A 16,323-nucleotide genomic window follows, 5' to 3' on the forward strand; every position below is an offset into this window, starting at 1 on the left:
CACTGTTTTCAAGGCTTTCTGCTAAGTGTTTTTATGACAGAAGCTCCCAGCCTTCCCTGTCCATGGTCATCATCATTATTCAAAATTTTGCACGTGGCCCTCGAGTGTGAGGGGGCCTGACTTAATCACAGATCTTGTGCTCTGGCAACCAGGCAAGGGCAAACAGTGTGACGGTAGGAATGCATGTGTGTGGCGAGATTGGAGGACACTGCCACCACCTTGCACATTGCTGGCATCTAGGGTCTTTAGTAATATCCTGGCCTTGGGCTGGCATTTGCTTATGGAAGAAAAGGGCTCTCCTTTGCTCCAAAGCATGAATGCAGCATCTGTAGCTCCACCATGATAGCTTTCTTCCTTTGGATCCCAGTGGATTTTCCTCTTGAGCTCATCCCTCATATGTTAATATGTACAAATGGCCAGGAGAGGCCTCGCTGTCAGCTTGATTAACTAATAACCTGAACTACTGGATTGTACCATCAGTAATTGAAGTGACTACCAGCTGAGACCAAGAGAGGTCTGACGAATGGGAGTATCTGGGGAGGAAGAAGGAAAACCAGGGTAGCTTTGCTTCCTCTACCCTTATCTAGGGCTGGCTGGTTCTGTCTGTGCCCCTTACAATTACTGCCCATGACTGCCCTCCTACATGTTGTGGAGTCCAGTTCAGAGAGTCCATCACCGCATTCGAGGTGAAGGGGAAAAAGTAACTTCCAATCAGTGTTAAGCTCTCAGAAGAAGAGGTGATGTCCACATCTCATAGGCTAAAATGTGGGGTTGCGCTCCTCTGTCTTTATTCCGGTGGGTAGGGGTGGGTTGGTTCTGTGATTTAGCAGGAGGGAGTATCCCAAGAAAAAAGAGAAGTCACCGGGTGCTAGGGAACTTGCAGTTGCTGTCAGAATGTTGTTTCACTTGTCACTAAGTCATAAGAAGTCTATAAACTGAAACCGTGGGTTATTTAACAGCTCCTTCCGGGACTGAGTCCTACTCAGCAGATATCAGCCAGGCCTGTAAGGCTCTGGGAAATGTCTTTGCTTTGAGAAAAGTGGTTGTATTACTTGGAGAGAGAATATTAGGGACATGTGGTATGTCTAGTTGGAAAGGGCTGGCTGCTCTTGGAGGGCAGCCAGGCCTGGAGACCAAAGCTCTGGGCAGTTCCCAGGCTGGCCCAGTCTCAGTCCTGGCCCTCACAACCTCAGCTCTGGTGTCCTTTTGTAGTTCCCAGAGACTTCTTGGTCTGGCCTCAGCTTTTTGGAGGGCAAAGGTGTGCTGGGGTTGGGTGTAGCTCTCCCTCTGTTAGGAAGGGGCACGACTGCTGTGCTGGGATTCTGATCCACAACTGTGCAGGGAGGTCATCTGTCCTGCACCCTCGTTGTTTTGCTATGTGCTGAGTTACCGTCCCCTGCTGAAGTGGAAAAATCCCATGCATTTTAGGAGGGAAGTGGCTTCTCCTGAGACAACTTCCCTTCCTTGGGGAAGACTCCCCTTCCTTGGGGACCAGCCCTCTCCCCACATCCCCTTTCCTCTGGTCTCCAGGCCTGGAAGAGAGTGCCCGAGCAGCTGGGTTGGTGATGCCATCTTCTTTGGCTGGTCCCGAAGGAACCCCACAACCCTGCGTGGCAGGGCTGGGGAGGTTCCCTCCGGCTGAGTTTCAGTGCTTTATCTCTTTTCTATCTGTGGGGTAGGCCTTCTATGTTGGTGGCTGCTGGTTCTGCTTTACAGTTAGGACACTTCAACTTATCAGCAAGGAGCACCGAGTTAATTTATTCTGAGTCATTTGAACCATCTTTGGTTTCTCCACAGGTCTCAGTTCTCTTGAGTTCGGTGTCATAGACAGAAACTAAGCATGCAAAACCACTGGCTGGTTCCTTCCACTCTTTTTTCCTCAAAATTAAGGTACTAATAACCCATTTGAAAGCATCACAAGTAATGGTAAGACCAGGGGATTCTGCGGGCCTGGCTCTGACGTATTTTACCTCTCTTCCCTGCCCTTTTGGCTACTTATTTGCAAAAAAAGAGAACATCTTTGTCTCTCTGAACTACACCTCATGTGTGTTCTTCTCAGCAAGCTGAATCCATGAAGGCAGGGAAAGTTTCTTTAGTCTTCACGGTGGAATAATTTCCATGATATGCTTTGGACATGTTGAACACTCTGTAACTGAGCCATTGGGGTTTATTATTCCTGAAGGAAGGTCCACCTGGATTGATTAAAAGTATTACAGAAGAAGTCAGATCCAGGTAAGCAGGTCAAAGAATCACAGGTAATTTCTTCAAGCTATTGAGTTCTATGTACCTACGTATAGGTGTGAGTAAATGTAGTGCAGAGTCCTTGACCTGCAGACCATAGCCACAGCTTCGGGGGTGCCGTCCTCACTGTGGCCTTAGAGAGGCCTTGGGACTCAGGAAGCTGGGCTTGTCGTCTGCTATCACTTTGGTCTGCCAGGCCTGTAGCTCCCCCTGTGCTGTGGGGTCTCCACAGTGGTCTGTGTCTGAGCACAAGTATTGTGTCTCTCAAGGGCTCCGTGGGATGATGACCCACTCTGGGGGTCTTGTTTCTTATGTGCTACTTTCCTGTGGGTGAGAGGTGGTGACAGGAGGAAAGGCATGATCTACTATACTTGGATGCATGGAAATGGTGTTCTCCACTCTGGCATTTGAAACTGTATTTTGGTGATACTTTTCTTGGGAGGTGATGAACTTTTAGAAAGGAAGACTGCATCCCCAGAGGTTTGTTTGGAGTCTTGGTACTTAAGCAATTGCTGCTAACTGCCTCAGATTCTCTTGTCTAAGGACAATCAGCAAAGAGGCTGTAATATATATTCCTTTCTCTGTGTTAAATTTGTTCACTGTGGCCCCAGTTAGGTGTCAGAAGAGATTTAGGTTCTGGGCTTTTTCCATCTGATACTGCACGGCCACTCTGTTGGCCAGGCATGTAAAGATCCCTCTGGCCTTCCTGGCTTGTCTTAGATTGCAGGATTCAAAAGGAACTTGGGGCTTTTTGCTACCAGCAAAATCCTTTGGCCAGCTGGAGGATCTGGGGCAAAGTACTCTCCCATCTCAGGGCTCCATTAGAGAGATTTCTGTAAATTCCCTCCTCGCTCCAGCATTCTGTGATTCCATGGATGTACATTAGCTATGCTTAATAATCCAGAGCCTTAATGGAACTATAGGAGTGGGAGACTCTAAATAAGAAATAGTTCTTGAAAGTCCAAAAGTCTGATTCTGTCTTCTAGTTCACACCCAAAGACCTGCTGTGGCTGGTTGGGGTGCCACCCATTTTGACATGCCCTGGATCTTTGTGGCCTCAGGCAGACTAAACTGATTTGGAAGACGTCAAAGCTCAGACATATCACTGCAAGGAGGTAGCAGATTTCTTAGTTATCATATAAGCAGGAACAGATTTTGAAATTTTAACAATTTTAAAATTTAACTTAAAAAAATTTATTTCGTTGTGCTGGGTCTTAGTTGCAGCAGGCGGGCTCCTTAGTTGTGGCTCCAGGGCTTCTTAGTTGTGGCATGCAAACTCTTAGTTGTGGCACGCATGTGGGATCTAGTTCCCTGACCAGGGGTCGAACCCTGGCCCCCTGCATTGGGAGCGTGGAGCCTTATCCGCTACGCCACCACGGAAATCCCAATTTGTTTTTAACTTAAAAAAAATTACCCAAGTAATACATGTTCAATGTAGAAAATTGAGAAAATAGAGATAGGCAAAAAAAAAATTGCACAATAATCTTATCACCCAGGGGTAATCATTGATTATGCTGTAATCACTCTTGTCATTTACACATTGATAGTTATACATCTATCAGTGTATGGGAAATAGCAAAATGCCATACCATACATAGTGTTTTATAACCTGCTTTTTTTTTTTTTTTTTTTTTTTTTGCGGTACGCGGGCCTCTCACTGTTGTGGCCTCTCCCGTTGCGGAGCACAGGCTCCGGACGTGCAGGCTCAGCGGCCATGGCTCACGGGCCCAGCCGCTTCGTGGCATGTGGGATCTTCCCGGACCGGGGCACGACCCCGTGTCCCCTTAATCGGCAGGCGGACTCTCAACCACTGCGCCACCAGGGAAGCCCCCCTGCTTTTCTTTTTTTTTTATACAGCTTTGAATGCATAACATTCTGGGTTATTCTCTGAGTAGAGATGGTGTAAACCATGGCTACAGCTAAACCAGTCAGAATTGTGAAGGGAAACATCAAGTGAGGTTTATTGATGACTGCTGCAGATGCACACTGTTCCCTGTTCCCTGGAAAAAGAGTTCATATCTTAATGGGGATAAGATGTATTTAAGACATTCACTGAGTTTCCCAGGGGGTTAACTTATCAGTTGTTTGTGGAGTAGCGTAATCTGTAAATCAGTAAGTCGTGCTGATTATTTGGCATCATGAAAGTGAAATTCGCAGTTCCACCGATGCTTGCTTTTTATCTGTTTCTGGTAATTTGACATAGCCAAGCTGCGGTTGGCCCTTGTGCACGGCATCAAGCAGTAGCTCATTGCTCTTGGTTTTAGGATGCCTGGGGAGTCATCAAAGGTGGTGGTGTCATCATCTCTTCTCATCTTGTGTGGCTCATTTCCCCTAGTACCTTGAGATTCCTTACAGGGGTCTGTTCTACAGAGAAAGAAAAATGTACATCTTGATAAGGAGTTTATAGTCTTGCAACATTTCTCCCCTTTCCAACTCCAGTTCTGGTTGTGTTTCCACCTATTGGGATTGTGTTGCTTGTGCAAGGAAACTGCATTTCCTGTGGGAGCTGAAAGTTAGACCTACCGCAAAGAAGATGCCCTCCCTTGATGATGGTTGGGGGATGTGTTTGGGTAAGAGGTAGACAGCCCTGGTCTCTCCTGCGGACTCTGAGATGCTGGAATTGGCTGCTACTGGGTATTTCAGCATGCCCTGACCCCAACCGCAGCTGCTGATTTCTTTAAAAATACAATCAGAAGCACCTATTTGGGAGAGTTTGGATATACAGGGCGATGTCCTAGGAGGACTCCTGGTCCTTGGATTCCATAACCACAGTATAGTTTTCCTTCTAAGGTATTTCAGGTAATTGAGGATTGACATGGTGGTGGTGGGGGGGGGATCAATCAGATATTTGTTGAATGCTAAGTACTGGCCTAGATGCTTTACACACATTAGTTCATTTAAATTCCACTCTATAGAACTGGCAACTATTAGCTTCATTTTATGGATGAGGAAACTGAAACTCAGACATTAAATGACATACCTGAGATCATGCAGGCTCCTGGAACTGTGAAGAAGCTTCCTGGTGTTTGGGAGGAGAAGTAAGATGTGGTGGTTAGGTTAGGTGTAGTGTTGCCAGGTAAAATACAGGATGCCCAGATAAATTTCAGATATACGACAGATTATTTTTGAGTATGAATATATTCCAAATATTGCATGGAGCATACTTATGCTATAAATGTATTCCTTGTTCATTTGAAATTCAGATTTAATTGGGCATCTTGTATTTTTATTGGTTAAACCTAACAATCCTTGTTTGTAGACAAGATTGTGGAGGGTGGTTCTGAAAGCTAGGGGGAAGTGAAGGGAATAGGGAGCCAGAAAGATAGTTTGAGGAGGGCAGTGACATGATGGAAGTGTTTAATCTTAATGAACAGGAAGAAGTCCCCAGGGGATTGGAGAGGGAAGGTGGGTTTGAAGGCTGTTGAGGAACCATCTCAGCACAAGAACAGCATGGAGCCCAGGCAGAGGTGTGATGGTTCAGCCTCAAAGGAGACAACTGTGTTCCTCTCCTCCTCACTCTGCCTTCAGTGATTCCTGTTGGGAATCAATAGGAATTGATTTATATTAGACAGGGCAGTAGTGGTTACACTATGGAAATTGGCAAATGCTAGAAACCAGGGCCCCCCGAAAGCTAGTTATTAAATATCTTCCAGCCCGCCTGTGGGCCTAAGGGGATAGAATGATATTTTAAAGGCCAAAATCAATGCAATCTAGAGACTGGTTATTATATGGGTACTATGTAGGGGGTATAGGGAAAGCATACATCAAAGGTTATTTAAGTTTACATTTCAAAGGCAATTGGCCATTAAGCTTTTTAAGGAAAGAAATTGTTCTGGTCAAAGCATGCTGCTCCTAGGCCCCCAAATGAAGGCTGCTGTATCTATAAACAAGTTGACACAGACTACAAGCTGAGTTTGGGAGAGTAAAGATGTGCACGGGGCAGAATGTTTGTTCTACAGTGTTAGATACCCTTGTGTTTCCCCAGCCAGGTACTGGCTCATGCCTTAGTGGATCAGGGCAGACCCTGAGCCAGGCTCTTGAGCCATGGCCAAGTTAGGGACTGAAGACTGGTCACTTTGAGAGAATTAGACACAGCAAGGCGGCAGCCCATGGGCTTAGGGGTCTCTGCTTTGTCACTGTTCCATCTCAACCAGAGCCGATGAATCAAGATTCTTGCTCTGGGGCATTTAGTGGACAGGATGAAGAAAGCCCTGAAGCATTCGTAGGGTCCCCAAAGATTGCTGCTTATGTCATAAGTTTTGCTCTTAACTACCAGAGTCACAAGGAATCACTTCTGTTATTCTTGGCATTGCATCTTATTGTACTGCATCCTTCTTTTGATTCATCTCCGCTACAGTTCTGTTGCATATTTCTAGGACATTGCGTTAGGAAAACAAACAGTGCCATTAAATCCAACCCCTACTGCCTTCTAACAGAACCCGCCTGATGACTGGAACGTGTTGATACTTGACTGTGTCATAGCCAAACTTCAGAATATTGAGTAAAACATAAAATTCCCTGACAGAAACTCGGTTTCACTACATGGCACAGCTCCCAGGCAGGTCACATTCGGCTCTAGGCTACAATTTCCCCCTTCTCTCCAAACGATGTAAGTCTTTTCATAACAGTTGCAGTGCAGGGTAGAATGACATCTTGCGGATGCCATGACGTCTCTCTGTTCTGAACTTCCACTAAGACTCAGACCATGCCTTGATCCTCCGGGAAGCCTTTGCTGACCCATTTCCAGGAATAGTGAGGGTTCTCCTCTGGGTTCTCCTGCAGTGTCAGTTACTGTACCGATCAGTTTCCAGGCAGTGTCGTGATGGCACAGGCTCTGGAGCCAAACTGCCTGGGTTCAAATTACTGTTCTGTACTCTGCAAGCTGTGGTCAGCTGGGAAGTTATTGACCATCCAGTTTTCATTTTTCTCATTTACAAAATGGGGGGTAGAAATTGAACCTTCTGTTATACAGTTGTTGGAACCTATGTAAAGTGCTTAGCATGCTGCCTGGCACATTAGAGGGGCAGATAAACATTACTATTGCTTTCTCTGCAATTGACTGAGAATTTCTTCCTTCCTTCCTTCCTTCCTTCTTCCTCCCTCCCTCCCTTCCTTCCTCCCTCCCTTCCTCGTTCCCTCCCTCCCTTCCTTCCTTCCTTTCTTTCTTTTCATCTGCACCACTCGGTTTGCAGGATCTTAGTTCCCCAACCAGGAATGACTGAGAATTTCTTGAGGGCTTCATCTTTCAATGCCAATGAATAGCACAGTTTTAAGCACTAGGTGCTCAGGGCTGATAAGTGAGTGAGAGGTGAGTTCTCCTTTCAAATGACTTGTCAAAAATAATCATCAAGTGTTTAGAAATAAAAAACAGTTTAATTTGTGAAATTTTCTTTGTAGGTGTGCTTTTTAAAAGTCATATAAAATGTTATGCTCACTTGATTTTTATTTTTTAAAAAATATTTATTTATTTATTTAATTTACTTTTGGCTGCATTGGGTCTTAGTTGCGGCACGCGGGATCTTCGTTGAGACATTGCAGCACTCAGGCTCTTTGTTATGGCGTGTGGACTTCTCTTTAGTTATGGCGTGTGGGTTTTCTCTTCTCTAGTTGTGGTGCACAGGCCCCAGGGTGCGTGGGCTCTGTGGGTGTGGCGTGCGGGTTCCAGAGTGCGTAGGCTCTGTAGTTTGTAGGATGCAGGCTCTCTAGTTGAGGTGCGCGAGCTCAGTAGTTGTGACATGCCAGGTTAGTTGCTCCACGTCATGTGGGATCTTAGTTTTCTGACCAGGGATCGAACCTGCATCCCCTGCATTGTAAGACAGATTCTTTACCACTGGACCACCAGGGAAGTCCCTCACTTGATTTTTAAATCAAAGACTATAATGCTTTATCCAACAATTTAAAAATATATATGGATGGATATTTGTTCCATATTGCAGGCAGTACTGTTTTACTAAAAGAAGCATGGATTTCACAGACAGACTTGGTTTAAATCCCAGCCCCATCAATTTACTGCTCACACGGCTTTGGGCAAAGCACTTCCGTTCCCTGTGCCTGAGTTTCCTCATTTGTAAACTGCGGCAAAGACAACTTTCCTTCTCACGGTGGTTGTGGGAGTTAAATGAAGTCACACCCGTAAAGCAGGGTTGTTGGTATATACTAAATTGTCAGCAGATGCTAATTTTTTTTAATTTTATTTATTTATTTATTTTTAGTTGTTGTATTTAACAGAGGTATGGCAAGGGAAAGAAGGGAAACAGAGAAAAGGATCAAGGTAGACAAAGCACAAAGAAGGAAGACAGTGAAAAAAATAGAAATGGCCACCAGAAAATAAAGACCATAAAGTGGCTTATCGATTTCATTTTGTTTTAAAATATTATATTTTTACTTTTTTTTTTTTTTTTGCATGGGTAACACATAGCCATGGCATGAAATTCAAAAGGTTCTAAAGGATACTCAGTGAAAAAGAAGTCACTTCCACATCACTTGAGCCAACTAGCTTACCTCTTTAGGGGTAACTACTTCTACTAGTTTTTTTTTTTTTGGTGATTCCTTCCAGAAATACTCCAAACATACACTGATAAACAGTGTTCTTATTTCCCATCATCTTTTTTTTGGCCCTGCCACGTGTTATGTGGGATCTTAGTTCCCCGACCAGGGATCAAGCCCATGCCCCGTGTAGTGGAAGCGTGGAGTCTTAACCACTGGACCGCCAGGGAAGTCCCAATATTTCTCATGATTTAATTTTATTCCTCTACGTAAATGGTGGTGCACGGATGACAATGTTCTGCTCCTTGCTTTCTTTATTGAACGTGTTTTAGCAATCATTCCTTTGTGGGAGATACAGGGCTGCCTCCTTCCTCTTAGCCCTCGTATTCCATTTATTAACCAGTTCCCCAGTGATGGAAGTTTAGGTTGTTTCCAATCTTTGGTTATTACAGATAAAACTACAGTGAATAATTTTTTTCATGAGTGATTTCACACACGTGAGTGTATAATGGGATAGTTTCCTAGAAATGGAGTTGGTTACTCAAAGGATATGGGCAATTTTGCTAGAGACAGATAGAGGCTGTACCCATTTAACCCTCCCTCCAGCAAGGTGTGAGAACACCTGTTTCTCATACTGTTGTCAGCATGTGATGCTATCAGTCTTGATCTTTGCCAGACTGATGAGGGAAAAACATATCTCAGTGTAGTTTTAATTTGCATCTCTCTTATTATAAGTAAGATGGACCATCTGGAAAGCTATTTGAGAACCATGTTTATGTCATTTTCTATGAACTCTACGTTTATATCCTTTGTTTGATTTTCTGTTGTTTTTTGATCCTTTTCATATTGATTTGAAGGAGCTCTTGATATACTCCAAAAGGTAAACTTTTGTTCTTCATGTGTATTTTTATTTTATAATTATCTTTATATTAGTTTATAGTGTGTTTTTCTTCTGCCATGCAGAAAATTTAGATTTTTATAGAGCAAACTTTATATCCTTTCTTTCTGTATTTTGTGACATATATAAAAAGGTTTAGTATACTCCAATTTATAAGAGCATCCTTCTAAATTTTTCTCAAGTATCTTTAAGTAATAGGTTTTCAAAGTATTGAGCCAATACAGACTATGTTTGTCACATGACAAGATAAGCTATTCTCATCCACACCCTGATGTAAATACACATACACAGGAAAAATGTAGGTCTCTCTGGAAGGTGGAATAAGTGGTACTTTTTTCCCTCTTTGTACTTTGTTTTCCAGGTTATCTAAATTGGTCATGTACTACTTTGATATTCAGAAAGATATTAGTTAAATGAAATTTACTTTTACCTCCTTTAAAGTTCACTTAAGATACCCCTTGGTTCCTGGATCTTTCGGAATGCTAGTAATGCTGCCTACTTTGCTTTGGAGATAGTCTGTCGGCTTCCACCCTGAACAGCTGTAGCCCCTAGTGACTTCCTTGTTGCCAAATCCAGTGAAAGCATTTTAGTCCTAATCTGACTTTCCCACTGGCATATCTGAAGCTCCTGCCGTGCCTTCCTGCTTGGCCTTCCTCTCTATGATCTTGGTTTTTTAAGGCCAACAAATCTTTTGGAAGGTTGGTTGCCTTTTCCCCACAGCCCAAAGTAATTTGCTTAACCTGATGGGAAGCCTCATTCATTTCCTTAAAGTGAACAGGGCTTCCTCTCACAGAGGAATTAGCGTTGAAGGTCTGGATCTGTTTAAATCCCCTGAGAGTCTGGGTCCAATCCATTGGAATTAGTAATCACAGAGAGCTCAAGGTATGGCATTCAATTTAAAAACAATTACATTCCAGTGGGAAGAGGAAACTTCAGCCAGAAGAGGTTGGCTTGGTTTTCTGACTGGAAAATTGGTTTTTCTGCCTTTGCAATTGCTGACAATCACTTCAGAAGAGCCCTACCAGTTCCAGTTCTCAAGGATAGTGTCTTTCTTTTCATTTCTCTATTAATTAAAAAATAAATTATGAAACTAACAAACATTAATTGTAACTACAGCAAGACTGCCAGCATACTGAGATGACCACTGTTAATAGCGGTGTTGCCTGCCACGGGCTCACATGAGTGGATACAAACAGGCACCCAAATTATACATACAGGGTTGAGTTACCCATTCATTTATTTTTTAAAGTGATGAAATCATACAATGCACATTACCCTGCAACTTGTTTTTCTCACTTAACTCTATGTCATGAATACCCCATCTAGGTCAGTTAACGTAGCTTTTTTTCTTTTTAATAATAGGTACTATAGAATGTTTCATGATTTATTCAACCAATTTCTTTTTTTTTAAATTTTATTGAAGTGTAGGGGATTACAATGTTGTGTTAATTTCTTCTTTACGGCAAAGTGACTCAGTTATACATATACATATTCTTTTTCATACTCTTTTCCATTATGGTTTGTCACAGGATATTGAATATAGTTCCCTGTGCTGTACAGTAGGACCTTATTGTTTATCCACCCTATACATACATAATAGTTTGCCTCTGCTAATCCCAAACTTCCGTTCCTTTCATCCCCTCCCCTCTCCATGGCAACCATAAGTCTGTTCTCTATATCTGTGAGTCTGTCTTTGTTTTGTAGGTAAGTTGATTTGTATCATATTTTAGATTCCACATATAAGTGGTATCATATGGTATTTACCTTTCTCTTTCTAACTTACTTCGCTTAGTATTGATAATCTCTAGGTTCAACCAATTTCTTCTGGATGAACATCTTGATGAACACTCTAATTCTATAGGCAAGATTGCAGGAGACATCCTTATACATACATTCTTACAGAATGAAGAATTTATCTCTTTTTTTTAAAAAAATTAATTAATTATTTATTTATTTTTGGCTAAGTTGGATCTCTGTTCCTGTGCGCGGGCTCCCTCTAGGAGCGGCGAGTGTGGGCCACTCTTCATTGTGTTGCATGGGCCTCTCATTGCGGTGGCTTCTCCCGTTGCGGAGCACGGGCTCTAGGTGCGTGGGCTTCAGTAGTTGTGGCTCCCGGGCTCTAGAGAGCAGGCTCAGTAGTTGTGGCGCCTGGGCTCAGCTGCTCCGCGGCATGCAGGATCCTCCCGGACCAGGACTCAAACCCGCGTCCCCTGCATCGGCAGGCAGATTCCCAACCACTGCGCCACCAGGGAAGCCCCACATTTATTTCTAAAATGTCCTAAAAGTAAGATCGCTAAGCTACAGGGTTGGCTAGTTTCTAAAACTACATTAATATATGAGCAGGGGAAGGGAAAAGGGAAGTGCTGTACTTCTGTCTGGCAGGTACTACAGTAGGTACTTTCCATAAGTTGTTTAGTTTCATCTTGGTCTCCTGCCTCTAGTCCTGCCCTGATCCCTCCTCTACATAACCACAGATGAGTATGTCACTCCCTTGCTTAGAAGCCCTGCATGGCTCTCATCTCCTCCAGGTTAAGGCCAGGCTATTAGCATGGCCCACGAGGCCCTCCACAGTTTGGTCTCGCCTACTTCCTCTGTCTCTCTCATGCCCTCTCCTTCTCGCTTTGCATTCTAGCACCGCCAGACTATTTGCTGTTACCCACCTTCCCAGGCCACTGCAACCCTCCAAGCATTTGCTCTGCCTTCCTCTCTGTTGTGCTGATTCTTTCTCAACTCTTCCCCTGGCTCTTCTCTCACTCATCACTTAGCACTCTGTTAGTCTCTGGCTCTTTCAGAATGCCTTTTGCAGGTTGGTTTATGAATGAGTGTGGCTAGATCATGCCATAGTAACTTATAAGCCACAGTCTCAGTGGCTTAACACAAGTTTATTGTTTGGTCAGTCAAAGTCTGCTTTAGGTCTGGGTCATTCTCTTGGGAGTTCCCCTCAGTGACCTGCTGATGGAGACTCCACCATCCTGTAATTGTACCGTCCAGAACACTTGGCTTCTCTGGTTGATGTGGCAGGAGAAGAGAATACTGAGAGCGTCACGCTGGAAGTTAAATGTATTGACCCAGAGGTAACCATGTTACTCCCTTTCTCAGCCCACTGGCAAGCCCTGTTACATAGCCCTGCCTAGCTGCAAGGGGACAGAAGTGTAATCCTCTCATGGGGCTGGAAGGAAGGAAAATGGAACATAGGTGAGCACTAGATGCCTCTACTACGGGTGAGATGCCATCATTCTCTATATGTCTATTTGAATTATTATATGGTATTAGAATGAGGGTTTATGTGTGTCTCCCCAGGAGAGTGGGCACTTCTGTTAGAGTAGAGGACTTTATCTTGTTCATCTTCATGTCTCTGGCACCTGGCACGTAGGAGATGGCTAAGAAACATTTGTTGAACAAATCCATTCATACAAATCAATAATCTACATTATATAGATGGGACAGTAAAGTTCAGAGAGGTCAGTTAACTCACCTATGATCACACAACTAGGAGGTAGCAAAGCTAGATTCAAATCTAAGTCTGTCGGATTCCAAAACTCATGCTTCTAGGAAAGGTTCTAAATTCCAATCTGAGGGCAGGAGAAGACCGGTGTTCCAGCTCAAGCATTCAGGCAGAAAGGGAGAGTGAACTCTTCCTTACTCAGCCTTTTTGTTGTATTCCAGCCTTCCATACATTGGATGAGGCCTACCACTTTGGGGAGGGCAATCTGCTTCATTAAGTCTACCAATTCAAATGTTAGTCTCATTCAGAAACACTTTCACAGACACACCCAGAATAATGTTTAACCAAATATCTGGGCACCCTGTGGCCCAGTCAAGTTGACACAAAATTAACTATCACACCTAACTTTCCTTACCCTCCCATAATTTTTACTATTCGTTAATCTTCTACAGGACTCCTTTGCTCACACTTCCTTCTATATTTGGTGTTGTTAAAAAACATTAAAAGACAAAGTACTTTAATTTTGTGGAAGTAATTTTATCTTCTGAAAACACTTTAAAATAAAAATTATTTGCTAAGAGTCCAATGAGAATTCAGTTCAAAATAATCCCCACCCCTTTTCACTGTTTGCCCTTACCTGTTTTTTTTTTTTTTTAAAGAAGAGACTTCAGTTTTCAGAGCATTTGTAGGTTCACAGCAAAATTTGCCGAATGTAATCTCAACCCCCCACCCCTCAACCTCCCCCATTATCAGCATCCTGCCCCAGAGTGGTAAATTTGCTACAATCAATGAACCTACAGAGACACATTATTATCACCCCAAATCCATAGTTTACATTAGGGTTCACTCTTGGTATTGTACATTCTATGGTTTTTGACAGATGTATGACATGTACCTGCCATTACAGTATACAGAATAGTTTCACTACCCTAAACATCCTCTGTATTCCACCTATGCATCCCTTTCTTCTCCCAACCCCTGGCAACCACTGATCCTTTTACTGTTTCCACAGGTTTGTGTTTTCTAGAATGTCATGTTATTGGAATCACACAGTAGGTAGCCTTTTCAGATGATCTCTTTCACTTAGTAACATGCATTTAAGTTTCCTCCATGTCTTTTCATGGCTTGATAGCTCATGCCTGATTTAATTTTATAAAAAGTAAATGTATAAATTTAGCATTTAGCACTAGCTGATATAATTTATCTATTTGCATGCATGTTCATTGACCATCTCTCTCACTAGAATGGAAGCTTCTGGAAGGCAGGGACTTTGTTTTATTTATCACTGTATCGCAGTTCCTGTAAAAGTATTTAGTACATGATCAGCTCTCAGAAAAAAATTTGTTGAATGAAGGAATCAGGTGAATCTTTTATAACTAAAATCTTCTGATTTAGGAAATCGTTTGTGATGTGCAATGTAAGAGTTAATCTAATACTACCATTTCAATGGGATTTAAACTCTTAAAGAGTTTGAGTCCTTTCTGATTTGGATATGGGACTGGGGAGCTCATCGGTGATTGATAAAATTGAAGAAATTATTGGTTTCTTCCAACAAAGTATTATTTTAATTTTTCATGCAGAAACAGAGGATGAATGGAAAGGGAGCTATGTCATTTTCTATCACCTGAAGTGTTTCCGACCATCCCACCACCTGGGATTTTGGCTTGGGAGGCAGGATTTCCATAATACACATGTGTGACCCTCTGCCTCTCCTCTCTGTCTCTCTTCTTCCCACTGCTCACTGAGCCTGAAGGTTGGGCTATTATTTTACGTCTCCTTCCTGTCTGCTGGGGGCTTCTCCTATGGCATGTCCTCCTCCATCCCAACTCCCGTGCTATGCCTTAGTCTAAATGCTCAGTGCAGAGTTCAGGGAGAGAAACAAGTTTGCCAATGAGGGAACACACATACGTTGGGAAATACTTAAAAAATGACGCCCTGTTACGCATGCATATCTGTTATTTAGTTTTAATCAAAGTTGAGGTCATAGTATATGTAATGCTCTGTTTCTTTTGTTTCAATTTAATATTTCTTGAAGTTCTTTCCATATTCACACACACACACCTACCTCATTCTTTTTTAAAAGCTACATAATATTCCATAAAAACTAACATAGTTTATTTAGCCAGTCTCTTACTGAAGGATGTTTAGGTCATTTCGAGTCATTTTCTATATAAATAATGTTGTACTGAACATTACTCTATAGTTTTGGTTTCCTTGCATATCTGTGTGATTGTATCCTTTGGCTATATCTCTAGCAATGGAATTGCTATACCAACTGGTGTGTGTTTTTAAGATTGTCTAAGAAAGATCTAGCACTTTATAGTCTCATCTACTGATAGGGAAGTCATATTTTTCCCTTAAGATTATGGCTTTTATAACTATGCTGGTGTTCAAGAGAGTGTGAGATACATTTGGAAGAAAGAGAGGAAGAAACAGGAAGGGAAGAGATGAGTCATGGGGGATAGGTTCGTGGAGGTGGGGAATCATGTAGCCCTGGATGGGAATTTCAGCTCTGCCATTTCTTAACTGTGTAACCTCAGTTTCCCCATGCATATGGGTTGTTGTGACGATCAAATCAGATAACACATGTGAAGTATTTAGTATTCAATCAGTGCTTACTCTTAGTACTATTATCATGTGCTATGGTACACATAATATGGTACAATGGTAATGATGCTAAATGTTTAGCATGTACTAGGCACTGAAGGGAATGCAAAAGGAAGTACTAGACTTTATTCCAGACTAGCTGGAAAAACACAATAAGCCTGTTGGAAACCATCAGGAAACAATGAAAGCCTTCAAAAGCTCCAAGTGTCCTAGGAACTCAGATCTACTTTAGAGATCATTATTTTTTTAATAAGTTTTTTTTTTAATAAACTTATTTATTTATTTATTTTTGGCTGCGTTGGGTCTGCGTTGCTGCACGTGGGCTTTCTTTAATTGCGGCAAGTGGGGACTACTCTTCGTTGCGGTGTGCGGGCTTCTCACTGCAGTGGCTTCTCTTGTTGCGGAGCACGGGCTCTAGGCACGCGGGCTTCAGGTTGTGGCACACAGGCTCAGTAGTCGTGGCACACGGGCTTAGTTGCTCCACGGCATGTGGGATCTTCCCAGACCACGGCTCGAACCCATGTCCCCTGCATTGGCAGGTGGATTCTTAACCACTGTGCCACCAGGGAAGTCCCTAGAAATTATGTACGTGGATAATTTTTAAAAATCAGTTCTAATGAAATAATTTCTTTTTGGGAGTTTCATG

The sequence above is a fragment of the Delphinus delphis genome, chromosome 9 (assembly GCF_949987515.2).
Source record: "Delphinus delphis chromosome 9, mDelDel1.2, whole genome shotgun sequence".
NCBI classification, from domain to species: Eukaryota; Metazoa; Chordata; class Mammalia; order Artiodactyla; family Delphinidae; genus Delphinus; species Delphinus delphis.